The sequence below is a fragment of the Mastomys coucha genome, unplaced genomic scaffold, assembly GCF_008632895.1.
Source record: "Mastomys coucha isolate ucsf_1 unplaced genomic scaffold, UCSF_Mcou_1 pScaffold9, whole genome shotgun sequence".
Lineage (NCBI taxonomy): Eukaryota > Metazoa > Chordata > Mammalia > Rodentia > Muridae > Mastomys > Mastomys coucha.
Genome location: NW_022196915.1, coordinates 61,062,755 through 61,070,750, shown reverse-complemented (window position 1 = coordinate 61,070,750; position 7,996 = coordinate 61,062,755). Strand labels below are relative to the sequence as shown.

The 7,996-nt window shown below is 43.1% G+C and overlaps 1 protein-coding gene across 1 annotated transcript in view; it reads right to left on the bottom strand.

Moving 5' to 3' along the window:
• Htr2a (5-hydroxytryptamine receptor 2A) overlaps positions 1-866 on the bottom strand; it is a 65,396-nt gene extending 64,530 nt beyond the window's left edge. Inside the window, exon 1 of the mRNA XM_031362284.1 lies at positions 1-866. This exon is cut by the window's left edge and continues 653 nt beyond it. The gene's annotated coding sequence lies outside the window, so the exon portion shown is untranslated.
• Positions 867-7,996: the final 7,130 nt, after the last annotated feature.

Genomic DNA, 7,996 nt, shown 5'->3' with positions numbered 1-7,996 from the left:
TTTGGAGACACAAACGTGTTCCTGGTTAAGGAAGAAAAGTTTTGTATCCGGTGAGAAGCTTCCAGCTAATTCTCAGGTTGGATATGCTGCCTTCAAGAGTTCGGCCATCACAAAGTTAAAACAGCATGGGATCCAAAATGAGGAGGGAGGGCTGTGTGCCCTTTATATTAATTAAGGAAGTCAATTAAAAACCTACGCAGTGTTAATGCCATCATAACTGGATATACTTGGGTTAACCCTTCTTAGTCTCAGGCAGAATCGCCGCAGCGGTGGTCAGGAATTGCAGCTTGCATTTCTGGCTTAGTTAATGAAAGGAAAACGCATCCCGAAGCGCAGCAGAGAACTTTCCACATCAGAAATTCTCACGGCAATGACGGCATCTTGGCCAAGCGTGACTTTAAGCAGAAAGAAAATCCCACAGCAGTAAAAGACAGCAGCCCAGGAACTTACATTTCTTGTCGCCAGGGTCCGCTATCCTGTGACTCGCCTGACGCATGGTGACTGAGCCAGTGTGGAATCCCCTCTCTTTGAGCTTCCAGTAGCTTACGATGATAGTAATTTGATTTCTGTTTCTGCTGACTTCAAAAACCGCATGCCGGCTCCAGCACGGTTGAGGTCTGTGCTGGCTGCCTCTGCCACTGCTGAGCTTGGTTGGGTCCTCCCTCCAAGAGCCTGGCTGCTCGCTGAGGCGAGCGCACGGGGAGGAATCAGTCACTAGGGAGCCCCTCTTAAAGTCACACAAAAGAGCCGCAGGGAAAGTAGGAAACACTGTCTGTATCAAGAGGCTCCCGGGTTTCCAGAAGAATAAGCAGCTCCTGGTTGCCTCCTTCCTCAGACCTCCCTCTGTCAGTGTGTCATAACCTGCAAGGTGGCGACATCCAGCAAGGGCAGACCAAACAGCCCCCTCCCCCGCACGCCCCCATTCTTCTTTCTGCTTACAGGTTAAACTGGGAACCTTTCCTTAAAAAGGAGAGAATGGGGAGACAGCCTAGCGGACAGCAGGCAGGTGGGCTACATGACAGTCATATTTTAGGCTGAGGGGTGAAGAATGAGAAGATAAATAAGGCTAGAAAAGAGGATCTGGGAGCATTTAGCACTTCTATTCAAGTCAGTGATGGTGTGTCCAGGAGGGATGGCTGACAGTGGCGACATGAGTTCATTGGAATCAGGAAGTCTGTGGCAATAACTGATAAACTACCAGAACAATTTTTAGTTACTTAAATGCATGTAAGCACAGACACTATTGCCATGAGTCTTTTCTTCATCTCAAAACTGTCGCCAAGAAGTAATTAGAAACTTCATGTTAGAAGGTGAAGGATTTTGTTCTAATTTTTAATTTTTTTCCAGAAGTGACCCTAATGATAAGGTGACTCGCATGCAAAAGAAGCCCTCTCAAAAGTGGTCCTTAAAAGGAAGATAGATGTTTTCATGACAGATAAGAAAATAGATGATTTCCTGGACACCAGGGGCTTTTGGGGGTTCTGTTCATCCCATTCTTCACTTTTTCTTTTACACTCCCAGGTCAGCCACTCTTGTGCCTTCAATGTGCTGCCAATTCTCATGGCAGTGTGCTAAATGTCCAGTGGCCTTCTAGATCCTTTCGTCTGTGACCCAGGAGACCTTCCATTCTGACTTTCTCGTAGGACTTTTTGCCACATGTCCTCCTGGCTCATGGAATCATCATATAGTCCATCGAGCCCTTCATCCCTTCTCCCTGCCTATGCCTCTTGGTTCCCAGCATTCACTCCCATCTGGCAAAGTTCTCTGCTCTCCTCTGCTCAGCCCACAGTGGGGAGCCCTTCTGCTCTTCCTAGGCAGGCACATTATTTCCCAGATCACCTACCTGGGACTAGGCTGCTGGTCTTGTGAGAGCAGTGCATGCTCTGTGTGTGTGTGTGTGTGTGTGTTTGTGTGTAGTGTGTACAGGGTAGGTGTGAGAGTCATAATCCTTTGGTTCAGAATCCAGCTTTGTAAGTCATACAACCTAACTCAGCTGCCTTTAGAGCCTAGTGCTCTTACCTCCTAGGGTGGTATTAGCTTCATCCCTGAGTTACAGTGAGGCATCAGACAATGTGCACAAATATTTAGCCCACGCCTGCCTTATAGGATGCTCTACATTTTACACTGGCCATTTTATTCCTATTAAAATTATTACAGATAGAAGGAAAAATACATCACTACCCTCTTGCCTACATCCCTTATCTCTTCTTTGAGGGATCCTCAGCTCTTTTCTTAGTCTGCTCATTCTCTGGGGGCCCCATGTTCATGCCTAGACTCTCACAGCTTTTCCATGGGCAGCCTGGCTACACCCTAAATCTTCATGTTTGTGACATTTTTCATAATAGTATGCTTGTTGTTCTTTGAGACTGGAGTCTGGACTGCTCTCGCTGCCTGTCTTTCTGTATTATTCTCCTTGTGGATTTCCAGGGTGCAGCTCCCAAGTTGAGAATCCCAGGCTTGCCACCTGTTACCTCTGTGACTTTGATTAAGCTCTTTAATCTCTACACTTGGTTTTCTCATCTGGATGAAAAGGAATAGGATTAGCCATGCACCTACTTCTGAGACTTAATCTCAGAGCTAAGTAAGTTTATAGATTTGCCTTGCATATTATAAGCCCACATGTTTTTAGTCTTACTGCTGTTATTGAATTTTCTTTCAGGGAGCTTGATGGGTACCATCCTTCCCCAATGGAGGCTAAGACTTCAGCATCCTCTGCAGTTTTTCATTTGGATGCTAATCACATTGAGTTCAAGCCACACAAAGGCAAGAGGTGGGCGTGTCTTGTTCATGGTTGGCTGCATGAGTTTTCATTTAGATACATAAGGAAATATAAGTGTTAGTCAATGTCTAATGATTTTTGAAGGTGCCACAGCACAGGCCTGTGATCTCAGTTATTTAGGGGGCTTGGGAAGCAGGGTGGTTGGTTCAAGGCCAGCCTGGGCAAAACTAAAATCTAAAAAAAGGGTTACTTGCAGTTTTTTGCAGTTTGATGGACAAAACAATATAGACATGATCTATCTAGGTTGTTGGCTACTGATAGTGGAATGTGAGTCAGATTGGGTAGGAAGAAAGTTGCTGTCCTATATGTTGTAGAGAATTAACAAGACTTTTTGTGACATTTTAATACATGTATAAATGTGATATGCTTTGATAATATTCAACCCTACTGATTCCAAGTTAGACAATCCTTTTGAGTTTGCATTGTGTTGGTGGCTGTGGCAGACACTGGAATGTGCTGCCCAGCACCCTCTGCGGGACTTTAGTGCTGAGCCTTGTTACTGTGTGTGTTAACAGATGGCTCTCAGCTATGAAAATTACCCTCAGCCGAACAGGCCCCTTGGCACGTGGCAAAACTGCTTTTTTGGGGGAGGGGGCAGGAAGTAGTTCCGGTATGACGGACCTTCTCTTTGCCTGAAGGCTGGATAGCTGTCAGTGGCCTCCTTAGAACTGCTCCTCTCCAGGTATGCTGAGACCTTTGTGGTATGAGTCATAAACGTCTTTCCTGTAAGCCCCGCCCCTCCCCAGCTCCTGCTTCCCTATAGGTGCTGATCTCTGTGAGCCCTCTCCAGTACACCCTCCCACACAAACTTGCCTAATTTGGCTTCCTGGGGGAACTCAGGCTAAGACTTCACTTTCCCAACACCTGTTTCAATGTTTATTTATTTATTTTTCCACCCCTGGATGAGTCTGTCCTACAGAGAACAGACACAGAATGGTTGCTTAAGTTGGTGAATGCTTCTTTAGAATAAGCTTCCAGTTACCAGTGGACAATGGCTGTCTTTACTATTGTCGGAAGAATCAATAGCTCAAATCGATTGATTACTTGAGGCATACTTAAAATGGCTGAGCCTTACATAATATAATTATACATAATTATAATTCATTTGTTTTTGATAGGCCAACAGAAAATGGTTGCTTAAAGTTGCTTTAAAAAATTGCTGGAGTAGCATTGGAAGCCCTTGCTGAACTTCTTCTTCTTTTTTTTCCATTCTATAGTTACTTGATTCCTGAAATATTAATGCTTTATAGTTGTTAAAATATGTGAAGAAAAAGTTCTGCAAGTAAATAAATCTAGAACATATTGCATCTTTATGGCCTTCTCTTAAAAATACACTGTGTGCATTAGCATTTTAAAGGCTATGGGAGATGCTGTAATAAGGAAATTTGCTTCTATTTATCTCTTTTCTCCCTTCTTCCAAAACATTTACTGTAGGTCAATTTTATTTTCTTTCAAAGAATTGAGTTATATTTTGCATTCATCAAAATATAAAGACCTTAAATATGTAATTTACTGAGTTTTGAAAAATGTATACACCCACACAAACATCACCCAAATCAGCAAACCTACCATTTCCATATTTCCATTACTTCTGAAAGTTTCTTCATAGCCACTGTTGACCTGTGCTTTAGCCAGAGACATCTGCTTTCTTTTTACTCCAAGACTGTCTGTGAGTTCTATACTTTTTGCTACTGTAAAACTCTGTGTGTGTGTGTGTGTGTGTGTGTGAGAGAGAGAGAGAGAGAGAGAGAGAGAGAGAGAGGGAGGGAGGGAGGAGGGGGGGAGGGAGGGAGGGGGAGAGGGAGAGGGAGGGTGGGTGTGGTGAGACCAAAGGAAGACATCTGGTGTCCTGCTCTGTCACTCTCTTCCCTATTCTCTTAAGATAGGGTCTCTTACTGTGCCTGGAGCTCACTGTTTCTTGGTCAGCTGGTTGACCAGAAGACTCCAATGGTCCTTCTGATCCATTTCATACCAGCACAGGACTAAAGGTCCATGTGGCTATGCCTACCTTTTATATGTGTGTTGGGAATCTAAATTGAGGTGCTCATGTGTGCTTAGCAAGTGATCTTAACCGCTGAGTCATCCCCTTAGAACTGTACCCACCCCCTAATTTAAAAAACAAGTGGTGATCCAGTAAAATCTTCAAGAGTCTATACATGAATATAGATTGGATCTATATCCTGTCTGTTCTTTTAAAATTTTACCTTTTCAAGATGGTGCCAACATTAGTCTGTATTTAATCAACTAAATCTAATTTTGTCCTGAATTGGCAGCATGGGATTCTTTTACTCCATGTCCTTCCTTAGGAATCTGTCCCTGAGATTTCTGGGACATAGATTTTACTACTGGTCTAAGGATGAAAACCCACTATTCACAGGAGAGTTTGTTTGTGGCATTTGGCCTATCATTTCCCCCGGATGTTGTAATTCCCAGGTTTGAAACAAGCTTGCCCTCTTTTAATTTTTTTCTTTTCTTGAAGATAGAAGTTTTCATCTGATGTATTCTGATTATGGTTTCTCTTCTTATAACACCTCCCTGTTCCTCCCCACTTCTCCTCTCACCTGGATCCACAACTTTTCTGTCTCTCATTAGAAAACAAACAGTCATCTAAGGGATAATAAAATAAAATAGGATAAATTAAAAAAAAAAAACAAACAGAATGTGATTAACAACCAAACAAAGAAAAGATCCAAAAAGAAAGTATAAGAAACATGTATAGACATAGAAACACACACACTTGTACACAGAGGAATCCCATAAAACCCCCAAACTTGAAACCATAATATATATGCAAAGTACCTGTAAGGTAAAAAAAAAAAAAATCCTGACTTAACATTATAAGACAGAGAACTTCCAGAAATGCCATTGAGTTCATTTTCTATTGGCCATCTACTGCTGGGCATAGAGCCTATCCTTAAGAGTAGTTTCTTTCCCCAGTGAGACTCCCTTGTAGAAAACTAATTTCTTATCTGTAGGTGGTTTTTCATTGCAGGTTGCTTCTGGGTTATGGTTAGGGGCATGTGTTCACTTTTCCTTTTCAGCTGTAGGAGCCCATGTGGTACAGGCCCTGAGCATGCTGCCCCGGTCTCTGTGAGTTCTAATATACAAGCTAACACTCTTGACCATTGTGTGTCTAGAATGTACAGCTGCCATTGCCTTTATCAAAAGAAGCAAACGTTTGAAATTAGTGAACGTCTGTTAAGCTTTGACTTTTTCTTAGTGGATATTTAGTTTACAATGTTTATTAGCTAGGTAACTGTTGAGTACTGTTCTAGGTGCTAAGTACACCTTTGAAGGTAACCAGTTTCTAGCTCAAATGCTTGACTGCAGCATGGATAACTATTGGATTTGGGGAGAAGAAATAAATTTGGCAATCATCAACACATTGATGGCATTTGAAGTATGACACTGGGTGAGATCATAGTGGAATCTAGAGACAGAGAAGGGAAAAGGAGTGAGGTCTGAGCTCTGGATTTTTCCAGTATTTGGGGTCAGGAAGGGACAAAGAAGACAGTTAAGTAGATTGAGTTTAGACAGCACTCAGTATACAATGATAGCTTACAATGAGGTAAACTACTCATGATGAGTTCCAAACCATGAGGATGGAATACCAACGAACTTGTGAGAATGGCAGCGTTCAGTGTGACCTTGTTCTAGTGGGGCACTTACAGCAGAAATTCAGCTGAGTGGGTTCAAGAGAAAGGTGGAAGGGATGGAAGGATTGGCAATGAGTGTAGACAGCATTATGGAAGATACCTGGGAGCACCGCTGAGAACACAGAGGTGAGAGAAGGGATGTTGGGTGTGACAGAGCATATGTGTTATCTTAGCACCTGGAGGTGAAGGCAAAGAGGATCAGGCATTCGAGGCAAGCCTGGAGTAAGTAAGGAGATGTTAGGTACTTCTTATGACAAAATTCTTGGGTGATGACAAGGGGTTAAAAATGTAAAAAATATAGAACCAGTGAGATAGGATGGATGGGCACTGATGATAGAGATGGCAAAAGAGGTTTCCATTTCTTCATTAGCTTGTCATTCTAGTTTGGTAAAGCCATGGATGAATGTTTTCACGTAGTGCATACATTCTGTGAAGGTAGTTAACAGGTTGATGTGATCAAGTGCTAAGGACAAGGAACGGCTTTTGGTAAGATAGTCCTAGACCATCTTCCTTGAAGGTTGCATCTGTGGTGAAGACAGAAGATATGGATTCAGAGTTTTGCAAGCAAAAGGAGTCAAATGTGGGCTCCTCCAAAGTGGAAACTTCTGGTTTCTTTGGAAAGTCAGTTATGTCAAATGATGTTTTGCTGGGGCACACAGGTGAAAGGATGTTTTGCTAAAACAGACACATGAAAGGACATACGACGAAGGAATATAACTATGACCCCACAGACAGTGGGAGCTGGAGCATTGGTTTGCTTTGTACCGCCTTGCTTGCTATTCTTTGATAATGGCATGCATGTATTGGTTCATCTTACATTGTGTTGCTGAGCTCCGCTTCTCATGAGGTTCCTGTGACTTCTTGCCACTCCGATGTCCTTGCGCCAGTTAGTTAGTGAGCCTTGCAGTTTCTTTAGGATTGAACTGCAGCTGCTGGTTCATGCATGACATTATGCAGGTACTAAGAGGACTGGACCGAAGCTTCTGACTCATTCGTATTTGGTATTTGCTACTGTGTTGAACTGCTGATACTCTGGCAACAAACATTGGACTCACCCACCAAAGAACTGTTCCTAAACAGGTCAACTTCCCCTACGTCCTAATAACCTTTCTCTTCCACTACCTCTGGTGGGTGGTGGGCTAGAGGAGAGGTTGAACCCTTATTAAAGTAGGTTGGAGGAAAAAAAACTTATGCCTATTCTTTCCTAAGGCTAGGCTGCTCTGGAGCAAAGGTAAGATGAATTCTGAGAGCTGAGTAGGAATGGAATTTGGGGAACTGGAGAGGGTGAGGTAGGAAGTGAGGCTTGTGAGGTTGCTGATCCTCAGTCAGGCCAGCCTGGATAGGCCATGATAAATAACTGGACTCTACCTGAAGTGCAACAAGCTTTGGGGATTTTAGGAATGAAAAAAACATAAACCTGAGTTTAGTTTCTAGCACCTAGATGGCTCACAATGTCCTATAACTCCAGTTCCAGGTGACCTGATGCTCTCTGTCTTCAGGGGTATCTGCACTCACTTGGTGCAGATAAACTCCTGTAGGTGTGCACACACACATGCACATG